The sequence below is a fragment of the Schistocerca nitens genome, chromosome 5, assembly GCF_023898315.1.
Source record: "Schistocerca nitens isolate TAMUIC-IGC-003100 chromosome 5, iqSchNite1.1, whole genome shotgun sequence".
NCBI lineage: Eukaryota > Metazoa > Arthropoda > Insecta > Orthoptera > Acrididae > Schistocerca > Schistocerca nitens.
In genome coordinates this window covers 260,402,239-260,419,723 of record NC_064618.1, presented here as the reverse complement: position 1 = coordinate 260,419,723, position 17,485 = coordinate 260,402,239, and positions in this window count along the sequence as shown.

Below are 17,485 nucleotides of genomic sequence, written 5' to 3'. Positions count from 1 at the left end.
CATCTTCTGTTTGGGACAGCAGTCGGTACACCCGAACTATCTTTCCTGCTGCGGATATCCTGTCGATTCTGATAAGAAGAATCGATCACTGATTTGTGCAAAGTAACACATACTTTTCCCTGTCTTTCTGTTCATAATGAATCTTTCTCTCGTTATAACATTTTCTGCTGCTGTTGATATTACGGTAGATTCTTCTGACCAGAAATTATTCTTTCCATTTCACTTCACTGGTCTACCCCACACACACCTAGCCCCACACCCGCTAGTCACCACTCCGCTATATCATACCCAGAGTGAGCTTTTGCATTTTGTTTTGTAGATTTTATATCTTCCATACAACGTTCAAACTTCTGACATTCCACAGTCCGACTCATTGATTGCTATCAATCTTTTTCTCATAGTTAGCCTTCCAGTTTTGGCAAGTCTCTCGCTGTAATCTGGGTGGAGGACTAACATGGAATCTTGACAACGGAAAGCGCATCACAACATTTTTTCAATTACAGACCACATGTCCTCTGGAAACACGTTTTGTGTCTAATGCATTAGTTTCCGCTTCATTCTGCACTATCATTCCTTTGATCACTGCTGTTTCTTCCGTCTTTTAGGGACAGTCCCAAACCAAAGGAAAGACCTTTCTCTGAACCTCTGTCCGCTTCTCCGCTGTCTTTGACGAGGCCGTAGGCAGAACGAGGCCCACTCCTTATACCGGATATCTTTGGTCGCCATTCCTCACGACTTTTATTCAAAAGTTTAACAGTGACTGGAATCTAACCAGAGACCAAGATGCTGCTCTTAGACCACGGGTATCATTACGGTATCTTTGTGAATATGAAAGTGAGTGACGAATATGAGTATGAAAGTTGGTGTCTGTACCCCCGCCCCCCCCTCCCCCCCCCTCCTGTTGACCACCACTTCCTGTTTTCGCTGTGAAAGTCACCGAATGCCCTCTCCGTCCTCCGTCTCGACGGAACGAAATCTACAGTGCGTTGAATGTACCTTATTTTATCCTATTACTTCGTGTTCTAGCACACCGAATCTGTCTGATTTTGGCAGGCGATTTGCAATGTCATGCAAATGTGTTTGGTAATGACTGGAAGAACCATTCAGCTTCCCTACTACTCACTTTTATTTATTTACTTGTTTTACAGTTCATGATAGGAGGTAGGGTTTTTATTTTATTTTTTTATTTTGAGCGAGAGAGACTTGAGGTTCCGTTTTGTGTAGCGCTTGTAAATATTACTAGCTCTTCTACATATGTAAGCCACATTATAAAAACACACAGAGCGAGGGACACTTAAAAAACCACTGTAAGCGACAGAGCACACACGAAGAATAAAAACAGCTGTTAGGGACCGGCTGAGGTACAGTAGGCCTGAGAGGAGGGAAAAAAAGAGGGGAGAGGAAGGTGTATCGGGGGCTGGAGGGGGTGCAAGAAAAAGAAAAAAGGGGAGTGTGAGTGCACCAAGAGGCAGGAGACCGGCGGGGTGGGATAGGAGGAGGGTAGGCAAGACAGGAGGGAGCACAGAGACACAGAAGGGGGACACAGGAAAGAGGGGTAGGGAAACCGCTCAGGGAAAGGGGACAGAGGGAGCCCTGAGGAGGAGGGGGTAGGGGAAGGGGAAGGTGGGGTTAGAGTTGGTAGGAGTAGTATATGTCAGGGGGAAGCAGAAATAAACAATTTTACAGCCCTCAGTTGCAAGGTAATTTTTACTCTTTTACCTAGGTTTCGATTGCAGTAATGGAATCTTCTTCAGAACCTATAAATTAAACCACATACGGACATATATTACTCACTGAAATGCATCATCAGTCTAATGATTGAATAATAAAGAAATCGTGATACTTACAAAAATTAAATTATTTTGAGAGCCAAACACTGGACACGTCACATTAAAAATTAAAACAATAAAGACGCACAATCATAAGGTTATGTCTGTCAAAATTAAAACCATTAAGGCGAACGTAGACGAAGCTACGCCGGCCAGAAATAAGGACCAACTGTGAGCGGCACGGAAACTAGGCGTCGCGAGCAGTTCCGCGGCGAGGCTCGGTCGCGGCCAAGCGCATGCGCGAGCGCAAGCGCAAGCGCAGGCGCGAGAGACAAACTGTCTCAAAATTATTTAGAGCAAATATACATATAAACAAAATGTGACTGAAAGCCGTCTTACAAATGGATAACCTATCTATTGGTATGGCAACATTAAACAATTTACCTGAGAACGAACTACAAAGCCAGGGTATAAAAAAAATTTTACATTTAAATATTATAGTAAGAGGGTGAAGCCCCGCTACAGTAACTAAAAAATTAGTGTCGAAAACCATGCGTGCTAAGCATAAACTGTCTAACATAAAAACACCTTAGCAGCTATGTGTCATTACCAAGCATATTACGAAATACAAAGACACACATGTACAATCGCACTATAATAAAGGGACAAAGCAGATAGGGAAACAGCATCGGCCATTCGAAGCGGACTATGGGTCAACTCCACTGGAGTAAAGGTTGAAATCCTTCGAAATAACTTCTATTTTTAGTTGCAACTGATCATTAAGTAAGTTGTCTCTATCAATAATAAGATGTTTAAAAATTTGCAATTCTTCGAGGGTGTCTAGCCTGCATCCCTTGGCTTCATTATGCAAAAGCTCTGCGTCTTTTAGAGGCTTGGGAGCATGCGCCTTTTGGACCAGATGTTCAGCAAATGTAGATCCTCGTGTTCCATCACCGCTTTTTGTCGGCAAATGCTCTTTAAACCTAACAGACAGGGCCCTTCCTGTCTGGTCAATGTAATAAGAAGGACATTCAGCACACGTGATCTTATACACACCTGACAGCGATCATTTATCAGTACCTTTATCCAGAGAATGTACTAAATTCTTTTTGAGGTTGTTGGTGGTAGAGTATGAAACTTTACATCCTAGGTTTTTTTAATAAACGACCTACCTTATAGGGTATGTTACCTATAAAAGGAACTGATATGTATTTCGTTGCCTGATGTTGATTGTGGGTACCTGAACTGGAAAGGGTGGTAGTCTTCTTTCGTGTTTTTTTGTTGAACACCTGTCTCACTATACTGGGCTTATGTCCATTATTCTGAGCGATGTTTTCGAGGACTTAATTCGTTCAGTAAGTTGACTGGCGAAAGCGGAATGGAAAGGGCTCGATGGATACTCGAGTGAAAAAAGGCCATTTTATGGGCCTGAGAATGGGTGGAATCAGCTGGGATGAATAGGTTGCTTTCCGAAAAATTTTGAAATCTATTTTGTTGCCAATAATGGATAGAGTCAGATCGAGATATTCTAAGGTCCTATCAGCTGTCTGATTTTCTTGCGTGAAACTGATTTTTTCATGGAGGTTATTGAAAGTGGTAAATAATAGTTCTAGCTCTTCATGGGAACCTTCAAACACAAACAGCAAGTCATCTACATATCTCGCATAGAATTTTATATTATTTGCCAAATCTGGCTAATTCCGAAAAAACATCTGCTCCATTGAGTTTATAAAAATATCTGACATGATACCAGCTAACGGGCTGCCCATAGCTAGACCACAGGGTTGCGAATATATTTTATTATTGAAAGAGAAATAATTGTACTTGAGGGTGGTGCGTAACAGAACCATTAGTTCATCGATCTCAGGGGCAGATAATTTTTTATGGTATCGCAAATTGGCTAATCATCTGGGTGGGGTAAGTGCTGGAAGTTGCATTGTGAAAGGAGGTGGAGGGTGTGTAGATGGCGAGAGGGAGACAACGGTGAAGGCGTGGAAACAGTCTGGGGATGGAGAGGAAGGGGGAAACCAGGGGATCAAGGCAGTGGACGATATACAGTGTGCAGATGTATTCGAGGAAAAGAAGTTGGGGAAAGAAGATGAGGTCGTAGAAGATGTGTGTGGGAGATGGTAGGCAGATACGGAAGGCGAGGCAGAGTGCAAGGAGTTTTGGAATTTAGAGGGCTTTGTAGAATCTGGGAGAGGTGGAAATCCAAGTCTTGCTGGCATAAAAAAGGATGGGGTTGATCAAGGATTTGTAGGTTGAGGGGTGGTGGGACGATGCTGTCCCCATGTCTGGCCAGACAGGAGTTTCAGAAGGTAGAGTATATTGTGGGCTTTGTGTTGGATTGTAAGGAGATGAGTCCAGGTGAGGTGATGCTCAAGGGAGAAGCCAAGGTGTTTCACTGTAGGAATGAAGTGGAAAGGTTGGCCATAAATGGTGAGAAAAATCGTGGAGCCAGAAGGAGCAGATGGTACAAACTACAATGATTGGCTAGGTCTTTGAGTGGTTAATGCAAAGGAGCCACTGGTTGCACCAGGCAGTGAATTGGTTGAGGTGGGTTTGAAGGGTACATTGGGACTGTTGAAGGGTAGAATGAAGGGCCAGAAAGGAGGTGTCTTCACCAAAGTGGAAGAGATGAACAGGTGGGGGAGCTTTGGGCATATCAGCAGTACACAGAGGAGAGAGGAGAGGAGAAAGGACGGAGCCTTGGGCATGCCAGCAGTGGGATAGAAAGTACAGGAATTGGTATTGTGACATAGGAGTGATTATGGGAGAGGAAGGAAGCAACAAGATGGACAAAATTGATGGGGAGAGCATAGATCTGTAGTTTGAAGAGGAGCCTGGGATGCCAGACACAGTCATAGGCATTCTGGAGGTTGAGGGAAATAAAGATAACAGAGCTATATGAAGTTGGAAGGACAGGCGATTGCTAAGATTAAGGAGCTAGTGGCTGTTGATATACTTCCCGGGATGTGAGGTCGTGGTCCAAGAACTTTTCTGCTCCTTACGTTTCGTCCAGAACTGCGCTGGACTTCCTCAGAGGCGCTGCTCCGCTGAGTCTTGCCGACTGTGTTGGAGCAGCGCCTCTGAGAAAGTCCAGCGCAGTTCTGGACGAAACGTAAGGAGCAGAAAAGTTTCATGGACCACGACCTCACATCCCGGAAAGTATATCAACAGCCATGACACCCGGTCGTGAAAGCCTTCATTCTACAATAAGGAGCTAGTCCCTGGCTGAGAAGCAGGGTCGGAAACCACGCTGGGTAAGGGGAAGAAGGTGGTGCTGGTTAAGGTAGTGATGAATACGGTGGGAGAGGGTGGTCTTGAAGACCTACTGAACATGGAGGTAAGGTAGGTGGGACAATAGGAAGAGGTGTTGGGGCGGGGGGGGGGGGGGTTGTTGGATGTAGAGAACAGTAGGACATGGAAGTCTTCTACAGGTCAGGGTAAAAGCTGGCGGAGAGGAGGAGAGGAGGACGTTGCACAGTATAGCAAGGGCAGCCAGGAAGGACAGGGGGGATTCCTTGAGGTGGTAGTAGGTGACACTGTCGTGACAAGGAATGGTATTGGGTCTGGAATGGAGGACAATGAGGAAGAGGGAGTAATAGAAATGCGGATTGTCAGGAATGGAGAAGACCTCAGAGAGGTGGGAAGCAAAATGGTTAGCCTTACTGAGGTGTTCAGGGAAGGGGCAGTTGCCATGGAGAAGTGGGTAATGCAGTGGTGGGAAGATACACCATATCGGATTTGCTGATGACTTAATGACAATAATAATATTGATAATAATAATAACAATAATAAGAAAAATCCCGTGTGACCGATAGGGAAGCCCTCCCCCATATGGGTGGTACCGAGGAGATCAAATACTTGGGGTGAACCAAATACTAACACAATCCTGAACGGCTACTCAATCCGTTGAACCCAAAATCCAGACACGTCTGAATGGAAATCACTGCTACTCTGGCCACCGTCTGTTAGCTCAATGAGCTCGGCTGAAAATACGTTGCTTGCCAAGGCTTCAACACCCTCTGGTCCTGTCCGGTCCTGGTATCACCCAACCAAACCAATGAAACAGAAGCAAACATGAACTGCGCAAGCAAAGTCAACTTTACCCCAGGTGGTACACAACCCGGCTGTCGACAGGCGGCAGCTGGATTTTCGGATTCTGGGGAGTCCAGGTTAGCACGGCAGAGAATTTCGAAGATCTCTGGTAAATTCCCTACAAGCAGAAAACATGCATTTGAAAACTAAACATCGATACATTGATCCTAGCACGAAAACTAAATAATCTCACATAGTAAATCGACAGACAAAAAAATATCATCCTTACTCTTCAAGAACCACGACTAACTGACAATGAAACCTTGCATTACGGAAACCATTGCATCTTCAAGAGCAAAATACAACAAAAGGTGGCGAAAGGCGTACCAATCTTCGGCATTACATTTCTCGAACACAGATCTATCATCAACTCTGTTAAAGAAATCACACCCATCAACAATCAAATGGTTCAAATGGCTCTGAGCACTTTGGGACTTAACAAATGGCTCTGAGCACTATGGGACTTAACAGCGGAGGTCATCAGTCCCCTAGAACTTAGAACTACTTAAACCTAACCAACCTAAGGACATCACACACATCCATGCCTGAGCCAGTATTCGAACCTGCGACCGTAGTAGTCGCGCGGTTCCGGAGTGAAGCGCCTAGAACCGCTCAGCCACCGCGGCCGGCCCATAAACAATCGACTTATGACTATGCTCAGAGCTTCAGTAAAAAATATACACTCATCAATGCACATGCCCCCACCAACATGGAAAATAAGAAAAACACCGAAAATGTCGAAAAATTCTGGAACACACTCGAAAATATTATGAGCAAAATTCACCAAGATGACGTGAAAATATTAATGGGACACTTATACTCTCTATTTGGGACAGAAAAAACCTGTAAATAAATCATTGGTACAAATTCAACTCACCGAAACGCTTTGACCAACGGAACACGTCTGACTGACATTTGCCAACAATTCAACCACAAAAGGATGTCTTCCCACTTTAGGAAAATTGCATTTCCATTAGTTTACTAAACGCAACAGTAATCATCAAAGAGAAATTAATCAGCAGCAGAATTTTCTTTCACGGTATCTAAAAGAATCTGACAATGCTGAAGTTGTTTACAAATTCTACGCCCGTAGAAACGTACTTGTTCTAACGGTGTCATTAAACCAGAGTAGTTTTAAGAGTATTTTCGTCTAGAAATGAATTGCCTTGACGGTTGAGCGATCAAGAGCGGGAAAGGTAAAATTTTACTAATATATGACGAGAGGAACAAGTCCTTGAGAGAGGACTTCCCTATCAATACAAGTGCCTGAGAGACGACTTTCCTATCAATCTCCTGGATAGTTTTGTTTCTCAAATCAACATAGTGCTTTATCATGCAGTAGCACAGGTGATTTAGTTTTGTTGCTCGATTTTCTTTCACTGCGACCGAAAGGTGTCTCAGTTGTTGACAAATTCCAGCTGTGTTGCACACACACCCCTTGGGGCAGAATTCGTAGCACAAAACATACTTTTGGAGTTATCATATCTAAAATATTATGTTCACACTACTCTTTGCTGGAGTTTACGTCTTTTGGTGGGCCTCAGCCTTTCATTTCTTCTTAGGAACTTATCCATAAAGGCATCATAACACGTCACCAGTAACAGTACTGCATAGTAATGCTCAATGAGCGACCTGATGACTTTCAGTAATAGTCCGTTGATTTTTGTTGTTTCGAATTAGAGCATGCAGTATTCCTACACCAGACTTCTGAACTTTGCCTGTTGAACGCAAATGTCGCATGATGGTAAAATGGTAATCTATCACATATATCAGTAGTCGAGACTTCCTTAATGTGGAAAATCATTTATGCCAGAACGATCTTTGTTGAAACAAGAATATCTTTTTCTGGCGTATTTTTCCCAAAAGCACTCGCTCCAAACACAGTTCAAATCTTTCTAGCTGTCTCCTCTGCATTCACCCATCTGTTATACCAAAAGTAAACGTTGTGTTGCAGATGTTACACCCTTTCCCACTTGCGACTCAATTTTACAATGCTTAACTGTAGTTCATGATTTTCAAGTATGCAAAATCCAATTCTTAACTGCAAGATGATAACTAGAACTTCAAATTCGAAAATGGCAGTTGATACATACACTGACAGCGTGGCGCCACGTTCACATGGGCGGCGCCGGATTTCAGGCGGCGGGTGGCGTCTGGCCTGTGGCCGGTTGCCGCTGCAGCTCGGGGATACGCTCGAGCGTAAGCTGTTACGACCGCGACGCAGCCACGAGCTGTCCTGCGGAATTGTTACTGGAAGTACTTGTCATTTCTGGTGTGTAGAATGTTAAGCGAATTATCTTCGATGTTCAATCACTCATAAATTTAGACCGAAATGAGGTAAAAAATGCAGTTGGACGCGAACAGGCGACTATAAGTTCAGAATGCACGACGATTACCACTAGACCACGGGCTCACACAATCCGAGAACGTCTCGGAAGTAGACAACACGTCCTCCTGACACTTCCGCATCTCACAGGGTTGCCAGACTGTGCAGATGGCCGGACTTAGAGTTGTCAGGGGCGGTCAGTTTTATTGGTCACCTTAAGTGAACGACTCGGACTTAGCCTCTGTGGCGGCCGTCCGGCGGTCAGTTTTTATATCTAAGACTGTACATGACGACGTTAGTAGGTATCAGGACTGTGGATCATGAGGTCAGCAAGGGGAAGCTGCTTTCAGTGCTTACTGGGAGTGAAGTAAAAATGAGGTGTACTCGTCCAGTGCATATGTCGACTGCTATCGACTTTCGTGGTCGCGTCGAGCTTTATAGAAATATAGTGCAGACCCTCGGAAAGCGCGGAAAAAAGAGCTAAACATTTGTTACAAGCAAGAATGTAATTCTTATTTGCTGATCGTTTCACTCACACAGCTTAATCTTTGGATTTTAATCACACTGAAGTCAGGAAATCGTATCAACTCACTCCTGAGATCTCATAATGCTGCATTTACTTCTATTAAATTAATTTCAAAGTCCAGAAATCTTTTACAAACACGACATGTATAAAAAATATTTTTATATGGCAGGACGTGAACTTCTCGCGATTTCGTAACTCTACATCTGTAACCTCTAAACCACAGTGAACACATACAATATACAACAGTGTCCATCTTAGGATCTAAAGGCTTTTACCGCCGATGTGTCGACGGCACACACATGTTATAATCCGATAACAACGAAATATGACGAAGTCTATTATGGCATATCAGAAGTTCTTTCCTATCTTGATTTGTTATCGGCTATGGAAGGTATGGAGGGCATGACATTTTGACATCACTTCACAGTAATCTTCAAGTGAGACTATAGTCTGCCCAAAATTACTGTAGCACTGACAGCTAGGGCGAAAGTAGTATGGGAGGGGGGGTCACATGTGATTCATCGACCGAATTCCGCTAATATGACTATACCTGTCGACGCAGAAACCTCCCGAAGTTACGAAAGCAACACCCAACAACCACAAATTTCCGCTTGCACTGTGAGTCTCAGCAGCTTGCTGTCCTGTGTAATCGTTGCACACTGATTTTGTATGTTGTCCATTTTACTGTTCCAGCAGTTATTTGTTGTTAGTATTATTTGTAGAGTGGTACTGAACAATGTCAGTAAAAAATTCGTCGAAACTTACGAGTGGAAACTTTCGGCGTCGTTCTCTTGCTCGGCGGATAGCGGAACAAGGTCAGTCAACAGGAATGGTTTGCGCCTTGCGTGCCTACTTTATGGTGGCTAGCTGCTGTTCATTAACAATGAAATGGATGGAAATGCTACAGCTCTCATCATAAACAAATAACATTGTTGTGAAGATTGGGAAGGAAATGTTCGAGAAATCAAAGGAAGCTAGAAAAACGTCGAATATTGAAACTCTTATGGAAAAAAGGTATCAGATAGATTATATAATGGTAAGACAGATTTAGGAACCAGGTTTTAAATTGTAAGACATTTCCAGGGGCAGATGTGGATTCTGACCACAATCTATTGGTTATGAACTGCAGATTGAAACTGAAGAAACTGCAAAAAGGTGGGAATTTAAGGAGATGGGACCTGGATAAACTAAAAGAACCAGAGGTTGTAGAGAGTTTCAGGGAGAGCATAAGGGAACAATTGACAGGAATGGGGGAAAGAAATACAGTAGAAGAAGAATGGGTAGCTGTGAGGGATGAAGTAGTGAAGGCAGCAGAGGATCAAGTAGGTAAAAAGACGAGGGCTAATAGAAATCCTTGGGTAACAGAAGAAATATTGAATTTAATTGATGAAAGGAGAAAATATAAAAATGCAGTAAATGAAGCAGGCAAAAAGGAATACAAACGTCTCAAAAATGAGATCGACAGGAAGTGCAAAATGGCTAAGCAGGGATGGCTAGAGGACAAATGTAAGGATGTAGAGGCTTGTCTCACTAGGGGTAAGATAGATACTGCCTACAGGAAAATGAAAGAGACCTTTGGAGAGAAGAGAACCACTTGTATGAATATCAAGAGCTCAGATGGCAACCCAGTTCTAAGCAAAGAAGGGAAGGCAGAAAGGTGGAAGGAGTATACAGAGGGTTTATACAAGAGCGATGTACTTGAGGACAATATTATGGAAATGGAAGAGGATGTAGATGAAGATGAAATGGGAGATAAGATACTGGGTGAAGAGTTTGACAGAGCACTGAAAGACCTGAGTCCAAACAAGGCCCCGGGAGTAGACAACATTCCATTAGAACTACTGATGGCCTTGGGAGAGCCAGTCATGACAAAACTCTATCATCTGGTGAGCAAGATGTATGAGACAGGCAAAATACCCACAGACTTCAAGAATAATATAATAATTCCAATCCCAAACAAAGCAGGTGTTGACAGATGTGAAAATTACCGAACTATCAGTTTAATAAGTCACAGCTGCAAAATACTAACGCGAATTCTTTACAGACGAATGGAAAAACTGGTAGAAGCCAACCTCGGCGAAGATCAGTTTGGATTCCGTAGAAATGTTGGAACACGTGAGGCAATACTAACCTTACGACTTATCCTAGAAGAAAGATTAAGAAAAGGCAAACCTACGTTTCTAGCATTTGTAGACTTAGAGAAAGGTTTTTACAACGTTAACTGGAATACTCTCTTTCAAATTCTGAAGGTGGCAGGGGTAAAATACAGGGAGCGAAAGGCTATTTACAATTTGTACAGAAACCAGATGGCAGTTATAAGAGTCGAGGGGCATGAAAGGGAAGCAGTGGTTGGGAAAGGAGTGAGACAGGGTTGTAGCCTCTCCCCGATGTTATTCAATCTGTATATTGAGCAAGCAGTAAAGGAAACAAAAGAAAAATTCAGAGTGGGTATTAAAATTCATGGAGAAGAAGTAAAAACTTTGAGGTTCGCCGATGACATTGTAATTCTATCAGAGACAGCAAAGGACTTGGAAGAGCAGTTGATCGGAATGGACAGTGTCTTGAAAGGAGGATATAAGATGAACATCAACGAAAGCAAAACGAGGATAATGGAATGTAGTCAAATTAAATCGGGTGATGCTGAGGGGGATTAGATTAGAAAATGAGACACTTAAAGTAGTAAAGGAGTTTTGCTATTTAGGGAGTAAAATAACTGATGATCGCCGAAGTAGAGAGGATATAAAATGTAGACTGGCAATGGCAAGGAAATCGTTTCTGAAGAGAAATTTGTTAACAACGAGTATAGATTTAAGTGTCAGGAAGTCGTTTCTGAAAGTATTTGTATGGAGTGTATCCATGTATGGAAGTGAAACATGGACGATAACCAGTTTGGACAAGAAGAGAACAGAAGCTTTCGAAATGTGGTGCTACAGAAGGATGCTGAAGATAAGGTGGGTAGATCACGTAACTAATGAGGAGGTATTGAATAGGATTGGGGAGAAGAGAAGTTTGTGGCACAACTTGACTAGAAGAAGGGATCGGTTGGTAGGACATGTTTTGAGGCATCAAGGGATCACAAATTTAGCATTGGAGGGCAGCGTGGAGGGTAAAAATCGTAGAGGGAGACCAAGAGATCAATACACTAAGCAGATTCAGAAGGATGTAGGTTGCAGTAGGTACTGGGAGATGAAGAAGCTTGCACAGGATAGAGCACAGGATAGAGCTGCATCAAACCAGTCTCAGGACTGAAGACCACAACAACAACATATGGAATGGTTCAAATGGCTCTGAGCACTATGGGACTCAACATCTTAGGTCATAAGTCCCCTAGAACTTAGAACTACTTAAACCTAACTAACCTAAGGACATCACACACACCCATGCCCGAGGCAGGATTCGAACCTGCGACCGGAGCAGTCCCGCGGTTCCGGACTGCAGCGCCAGAACCGCTAGACCACCGCGGCCGGCTAACAACATATGGAAAAAAATGTTTTATGGATAAGTGGATTAACTATAGATCCATTTGCTGAGGATGCGGTTCGTCACCGTGTTTATGATTACTATCGCAGGAAGGAAAATCCAACACTTAGCAAATTATTGTACACCCATAAGTGATCAGATGGTCAGGTCCTGCAGAAAGTGTTATCACTTCTGACTCTAAGCTGGTCGCAGGTTGTGTTCCAAAAATGAACAGCACAGAGACAGAAGTGATGACACTTTCTGCAGGACCTGACCATTTTGCAGGACAATGCTCAAGCACGTGCAGTGCAAGCTGTTACTGATTTGTTTGACTGATGGGGCTGCTAAGTGCTATACCACCTACTGCACTCTCCTGATTCAAGCCCTCTTGAGTGCAACTCGATTTCTGAACTGAAAGAAACACTTCACGGCATTCGCTTCAGAACTGCTACAAATTCGTCGGGCAATGGACCGCGCCGCTCGAACTTTCAACACAACTGGCACTGCTAAGAGTATCCTAAGACTTCCACATCGCTGGCAACGGGTTATACACAATGCTGGTGACTACTTTGAAGGTCAGTAAAACTTTGAAACACGTGTCTATTTTGTACGAGCTGTAAACAAATAGTTGCCACTACTAAAGTTCTAACCCTCGTTTATAGGTCAATAAATGTAAAAAAAAAATATTATGACACTCCAAGAAGGATTCAGCTGCATGTTTCAAGTGCGCAACTTCCAATGGTAAGTAGCTGCACAATAAAATCATATTTTTATAAGTTTTGACATTTTTATAAGAACACCTTATCAGCATCGATATACATATGAAGCTCATCTCAGGAATTCAGTCTATCACACAAAATAAATATTACTGTTTAAAGTGTAATTGCAGCAATACAAAAGTAAAGGTGTTTGTATCGCTTTTGTTCTTTCTTCCTATACTTGTAGTCATACGTTTTCTCCCCGCGATAAACACACGCAGATCTTACGTTTCTTATAAAATGACAAACCAAAATACCTTCAGCCGTCTAAATTTCCAGTTTTATTTTACTTTTGCTACCAGTTTCAACGTTAAGTTACGCGTCTTCAGGCTCCTGCGTAAAAGCAATATCGATAACAGTGTATAATGCATGAGAGCAGTCTGAAGATAAAATATTTATTTATATGTTATATACTAGTAAAACACAAAACCACATACTGGAGGTCAACAGCACGTTAACTGCTTGTATCACCATGTCCCGCCTACTAATAACTAATAAAACAAGAATATAAAGTTACGTCAAGATAATATGTCAGCCACAGATTCAAAGCGTATACCTATTTAATAAAAACATTTTTAATGAACCAAAATGTGAAGCTAATGTATTATACCATAACTAATTCCCACTAAGCAGAAAGTATCGAAACAATGTGGAAAATCGTAACCAACATTATTATGAAAGTGGGGAGTCAGCTGTTAGGCAGGCGTACGGCTAGGTGATCTATAAAATATGAAGTAAGTCCCAAGAAGAGTACAGCAATATATACAAATTACAGAAGAGACATCCATTTCAATCAGAACAACCAAAGACATGTACATAGACCTTATGCAAGATAATACAGAGGAAAGCGTTACCTACAACCAGAAAATTAACCATTAAAATGGGCTTAAAATAAACAACAGACCCACTTGTCATGTGGTAAATACTAGATTATGGTGAGTGGGATATAAGTAACCTTACGAGGGGAAAAGTTGTGACGAGATAATCCACAGACACGCAGAGTACCATAGGTATGTAATTATGCCATAATTTACCCCAAATATTCAAGCAACACGTCACAAGGGAGTATCAGTCAAGATGCACAAACTAAAGTATCTAGTATCTGTAAAAACATAAAGGAAGTAGTATATTAACGCCGTATGCCGCCTCCGTGCCGCTCGGGATTAGCCGAGCGGTTTAAGGCGCTACAGTCATGGACTGTGCGGCTGGTCCCGGCGGAGGTTCGAGTCCTGCCTCGGGCATGGATGTGTGTGTGTTTGTCCTTCGGATAATTTAGGTTAAGTAGTGTGTAAGCTTAGGGACTAATGAACTTAGCAGTTAAGTCCCATAAGATTTCACACACATCTGAACATCATCCGCCTCCGTATTCAATCGAGAGTCATGCAGAAACATCTATATGTCATGCAGTAGAACAGAATGCACGGGAACAGTCAAGGCGGTAACGCGGGCAACCAATGGGTCGTACGTTTCCCAAATATATCAAACAATCAACATGTGTCAGGATAAACTAAACAACATGTAATATATCAGTCGGCTCCTTGATTAGTAGGTGGTTAAATGAGAACATCGATAACAAGGAATATACGAGAAAACCATGTCTGTGTATTATTATATCTCTTACACCTGTTAATTTTTATGCCTTCTACAGTCAGGAATCAAGAAACAAATCTGTTGCGTCAAGTTCAGCGTAAAAAGGAATTTATAGAAAACAATGAACTTAATTTCTGAAAGATTTTTTTCTCGAATAAATCTTTCGTTGCGGAAATACGATGGCGTGCACATTAAGTTAGTATTGAGAAAGAAACTTATTTTCAAAAGATTCAATGCGAGTTTATTGATAGCGAATTCCCCGTGCCCCCCCCCCCCTCCCTCCCACTGTTACGTCACTGTTTCCATCACGGAGCGCTCGATATTTCGACTGTCCAGTGACGAGACGGGATTTCCCACGACAGCCGTAACGATTGTTGGAAGCCAGACTACAAGGTCACAGCGTGCAAACGATCATTGATATCACCTTTCAATTATGGTTTGCTCTTGAGAACTTTTTCTTCGGGCATTAGCGTTATCTCTTTCTCATTATCCCAGGAGCGGCGATGCTGTCAGAGCAACTCTGATTTGAAACATTGTAACCGATTTTCATCACTTAAAATTCGACCTGAGAGTGCAGTGCGCACATTAAGGAAAATGTTGCTGAAAGTTATACCTTGGGACATGATTAATTTAGGTGTTACGAGTGCTTAAGATATCTCTAACATGGGATGGATTCCACAGCTGTAGAGGTTCCACTAAAAATTAGTGGTTACGTGTATTTCATTGTTTCTGATCAATTTCCAGCACATAATACTGAACAACCGTACAATTAAGCCTATTATGCAGTATGTTTCCCATCGTGTTGAAAGATGTGGTTGTTTTTTGTGACAAAGAAGCCTCAACTGCACTCTTAGTTTGTCAGAAATAGGCCTTGATATTTTGCAGGTATGTAGAACGAAATTCGCGATGCCCATGAGAATACAGTTAGCAATCGGTAAGATCGATACTGGTACATAAAATAGTCACACAGCACTCTCTTTCATAAACTCGCTGCAGCGGGAAGAATTGACGGCTTGTGTATCTCAACATGGCATCTAGTATGTGAATGAATTACTTCGTTCAGTGGTACTGAGTATTTGAACATGTGACAATTCTGACTGTAGCGTCCAGCCCATGTAATGGGGCAGTCTCCCCAGCTGTGTGCACGTAACTATCAAACGCAGAAAATTGTTATCTAACAGAATGATCATTTACGAAAGCACTAATTTCCTGTCGTGTACGTTCCTATAAAAGTTAAGTGAGGCACAGCATGCATCGGTTACCTTATTCAGTTCTGTAAGCTGACTAGCATCATAGAATTTCTATTTATTACTGTTGTGCCTCAACCATGGCTCAGTAGTCATAGATTTAATCATCAGAGTGACTATGATTTCGGCAGTTACCTTACGCGAGGCGAAACAACATGATGGCTGCCAGGGTGGTACGACTAGATGGATTATATACCAAGAATGATGAGTTTCTCAGCAAAAGAAAATCATAAGAAAGTTTAACCAATACCATACGTCAAAAGCCTACAGAAACAAACTTTTCATCTACGATTCCAGGAATTAGGTTCACAAGCAGACGTAACACATTTTATGAAATACAAATCACAGAGAATATTAATCTATACACTTTAGGAGAGGCAACAGCTTGAATTTATCATAACAAACAGTTATCAAAGCTTTCAAACAGTTTTGAATTAGCAACGTATCTCCTCGTATTTCACTGGGCGGAAACAGGCGACAGGAACTACACTCCTGGAAATTGAAATAAGAACACCGTGAATTCATTGTCCCAGGAAGGGGAAACATTATTGACACATTCCTGGGGTCAGATACGTCACATGATCACACTGACAGAACCACAGGCACATAGACACAGGCAACAGAGCATTCACAATGTCGGCACTAGTACAGTGTATATCCACCTTTCGCAGCAATGCAGGCTGCTATTCTCCCATGGAGACGATCGTAGAGATGCTGGATGTAGTCCTGTGGAACGGCTTGCCATGCCATTTCCACCTGGCGCCTCAGCTGGACCAGCGTTCGTGCTGGACGTGCAGACCGCGTGAGACGACGCTTCATCCAGTCCCAAACATGCTCAATGGGGGACAGATCCGGAGATCTTGCTGGCCAGGGTAGTTGACTTACACCTTCTAGAGCACGTTGGGTGGCACGGGATACATGCGGACGTGCATTGTCCTGTTGGAACAGCAAGTTCCCTTGCCAGTCTAGGAATGGTAGAACGATGGGTTCGATGACGGTTTGGATGTACCGTGCACTATTCAGTGTCCCCTCGACGATCACCAGTGGTGTACGGCCAGTGTAGGAGATCGTTCCCCACACCATGATGCCGGGTGTTGGCCCTGTGTGCCTCGGTCGTATGCAGCCCTGATTGTGGCGCTCACCTGCACGGCGCCAAACACGCATACGACCATCATTGGCACCAAGGCAGAAGCGACTCTCATCGCTGAAGACGACACGTCTCCATTCGTCCCTCCATTCACGGCTGTCGCGACACCACTGGAGGCGGGCTGCACGATGTTGGGGCGTGAGCGGAAGACGGCCTAACGGTGTGCGGGACCGTAGCCCAGCTTCATGGAGACGGTTGCGAATGGTCCTCGCCGATACCCCAGGAGCAACAGTGTCCCTAATTTGCTGGGAAGTGGCGGTGCGGTCCCCTACGGCACTGCGTAGGATCCTACGGTCTTGGCGTGCATCCGTGCGTCGCTGCGGTCCGGTCCCAGGTCGACGGGCACGTGCACCTTCCGCCGACCACTGGTGACAACATCGATGTACTGTGGAGACCTCACGCCCCACGTGTTGAGCAATTCGGCGGTACGTCCACCCGGCCTCCCGCATGCCCACTATACGCCCTCGCTCAAAGTCCGTCAACTGCACATACGGTTCACGTCCACGCTGTCGCGGCATGCTACCAGTGTTAAAGACTGCGATGGAGCTCCGTATGCCACGGC